Consider the following 3736-nt stretch of genomic DNA (forward strand, 5'->3'; position numbering starts at 1 on the left):
CTTAAAGCTGGGCCCAGGGAAGACACCACACAATGCTGCTCTGTCGATGTCTAAAATTCCCCTGAACAACTCAGTTCTTTATTAGGCTCTTTCAATAGGGGAGGGGGAGTGAGGATACACAAGAGTGTGAAAATGATCATACAAAAAGAATACATTTGCAAAACTGGTGCACAAAAATCACAATGTGGTATTATAAAGGCAGAACAAAGTAAAGATAACTTTGTGTGTCAGCATATAAACCATACACCTTAGCAAGAATAGAGGTTAAACATAAATGTATAATTATCAGCAAGAAATACTTTGGGCTCACAGCTGCAGGGGGAACAGGATAGGACACAGGACAACCAGCCTGACCACTAAAACTGCAAGAGGAGGGGGCCTGGAGGAGCAGTGGAAGAAGAAAGACTTTTACATTCTTATCTCAACCACAGAGACAGTTTATAGGCTCTCCATAAGGGTCTCATTCCCTTTCCAGGGCCATAATTAATATTCCTTTCCTGGGAAAGGAATCTGGGTAATAACCCTCTCCATTACATGTCTGCAATGAGAAGCTTATTACATGCTGTCATCTCTCCCCAGCAGTCAAGCTGTCTGGTTTGTCCCTTTCACAGAGTTCCTGTTTTTACCACAACAGCTCAGCAGAGCCAAAGTTACAAGCTACATTTTCACTTTTCACACTATTTTTTGTGTCCCCAGATATGATTAGAGCATAATAAGTACAATAAAGTAAATATCTCATCTCAGGCAAACTAAGATTAAGACAGCACAGTAAACAAAATGTCAACCACAGTTTCTTCTTGTAATCTCAAATGTCTCGGATTTTGTCAATCTTTCGAGGCTTGGGGCTGCTTGGTTACCTCCGAGGGATCTGGCACGTTCACAGCAGTTTTGCCTTAAGTAGCTTTCTGGATGACAGAAGCTGCTAATTACCAGTCCCTATTCTTACTTTATTTTCCATTTTTAGTTGAGCACAGGCCTTACTTGCCTTTGTGTTTGACCATATGTCTAAATCCTAGCTAGTGGATATAAGGAGAAAAAGGTATGGAACTTTCTGGAAATGTTTTCAAATGTTCTCTCTCTCTCTGTCTCTCTTGCTCTCTCCTTGCTGGTTAGAATGAGCACTTAACTGCTGAAGCTTCAGCAGCTATCTGGGACCTTGAGGTAGACTTTGGAATGACAGCCCCTTATAGCACAGCGGCAAGACTAAGGAGCCTGGGCTAGAAACATTTGGACCCCTTGAATAGGAGAAAGAAACAACTTTTCTCTTGTTTATGCCAGTTATTCTGCATGTTAGTTGTTATTGTTTTCTTTTTCTTTTCGTGTTTTTTTTTTCTATTTCTGGACATATTTTCTATATTCTATGTTCATTTTCTATATTCTGGACATAAAGTCTATTTCAACTTTACCTCTCTGAACTGGAATATCCTTAAAATTAGGGACATGAATTTGTTTAGTGCAAGTGATAACTCTGTATTTTAGCATTCTGCATGCTTCAGCAGAAGATTGTTCCAGTCTACTTGAGTAATTGTACCATGTCACAGATGGCATCACCACATCTTAAGTAAAATGTAAAAGTTTAGGCATTTGTTTGGATGTTTTCAAATACATATTTCTCCTGAGAAAATATGTGATGCTATGCATCATACTTAGAATATATTATGATAGGAATTGGAATAGAAAAATATTCCAATTCTGCTCATTCATTAATATCACACTGAAACCCAACAACTACATAATTAATGATGGCATTAAAATTTTTACAATTGGTTCTTTAAAATTGGTGATTAACACTAACATCCATGAAGTCAACATTTCCCAAAGTGAGTTCATCTGAATACAAATCTTGATAAGAAACTAACAAAATATGCATACTGAGGTAAAATAATTGTTTATAGCACCTTTTTGGAAATCAACAAGTAATAATTGTATATGTTTATGGAGTACAATGTAATGTAATGTTTTGATATATGTGTGAATGATTCAATCAAGCTAATATTAATAGTTTTATCTGTCAGATTTACCAAAACACATTATAATAAGGAAAACTCTGAGACATTTTAAACAAGCATATAAACAAAAACATTTATCTTTGTTGAATTAGTTATTTCTTTGACATATTTGAACATAATATTTTTCTTCAAAAGAGGGCTTGGGAAACAGTTCTAGGTGGTATGCTTTTCCAGAATTCTTTCTTTATATCCGGCTGCTTCTCCATTTAGGAAAGTAAAGAAAGCCCCAAGGTAACAGATAAGTTAAAGTTAGTTTGGCACGTCATGGCACATGCCACAAGAAAACCATAAACCACAGCTTGAGGTTCTCACAGGAAAATGAGAATCATCAGTGAGCTCCATTTAGACATTGGTGGCAAAGCTGAGTTTTGATTCAGAAGTACCATTATTGTATTATGAGCATGAGTCAGGCATTTGACATAGGCCAGGGGCTTTCTCTCTCTGGGGAGAGAGATTTTAAGAAGGGAATTTTTGATGGTTGCTTCTAGGCCTTTTGGAGGGGGGCGCTGTAAACCTTACAGTCGTACATAGACTATCATATATATATATAATCAGTAAAAAATGGAAGCGAGAGACCAAAGTGAAAAAAAGTACAATAGAATACAAAAAAAAAAAAAAAAAAAAGAAGAAGCAGTTCGTGCTTGCAAACACCTTCTATGTGGTACAGTATAATTTTTTCGTTGTTTTAAATGTTTTGTCCACCAAGAGAACAAAAGCTTTCCACAGGGACTAGGAGATAGCATCTAGTGATTTTATATAGTATTACTAGGAAAAAAGCTCTATTTTTCCCAATTGTAATATGTCTAAATATCAATGTTTTTTGACATTTCAGTAATTGTTCCCAGGAAAACAAATTTTTTTCTTTAATTTTTTTTAGCATTTAAGAAGATAATCTAAAAGCTATTTTCATTATTTAAAACACTAAAAGCTACTTTCATTATTTAAAACACCTCCACAGATTTGTGGTACCAAAGGAATGGAAAGAAAAACTGATACATATCAAAAATCATAAATCCATAAAGTTGCTGAGTGCAACACAGTTTTAGCAGTGCCTTCAAAAATTAACATTAATATTTTTTATCTAGAAATCATGACAGATATCAAAAACTACAAAGGGCCATGTTACAAACGTGAATTTTAAATATATAGAACAGAGGGCAGGTTTTCATTTATTCAATTGCTTTACAAACAGGTTAATCAAATATCTGGTAAGATTTTTATTTTAATTTAATTTGCACTTATAATTCTCATTACAGTATAATGTGTACTAGAAATACCTCACAGAATACCTTTGTAGACATATAATGATGACAATGTGGGATTACTGATTTAAAACTGCTCTTCCCGGGGGAGGCCCAGAAATCAGTAAGTGGCAAATAAAACATGAAACATTTGCTTAGAAACAATTTGTCAACTTCATGTTTCAAAATATGTAAATGATCATGTATAGATGTGTTTGGTAGCAATTATCATTGAGATATGTTGATAGATAAAACATTGGATATATTGTACAGGGAAAACAGAACATCTGTAGGAGGTGAGACATGAGGCTACCAATTTTGTTTTTTAGTCAAATTGAATTCCACTGCATTGTTAATAGCTTGACTAAGAGGTGACCATTTCTGTTTATTTTTAGAACCTGCACTTTGATGTCATTACAAAATGTGATAATGCATATGCAACTCAGACTGGAAAAATACACTCAGCTATAGACCTGAGGGTTGTAT

Source organism: Callithrix jacchus, chromosome 9 (genome assembly GCF_049354715.1).
Source record: "Callithrix jacchus isolate 240 chromosome 9, calJac240_pri, whole genome shotgun sequence".
Classification (NCBI taxonomy): Eukaryota; Metazoa; Chordata; class Mammalia; order Primates; family Cebidae; genus Callithrix; species Callithrix jacchus.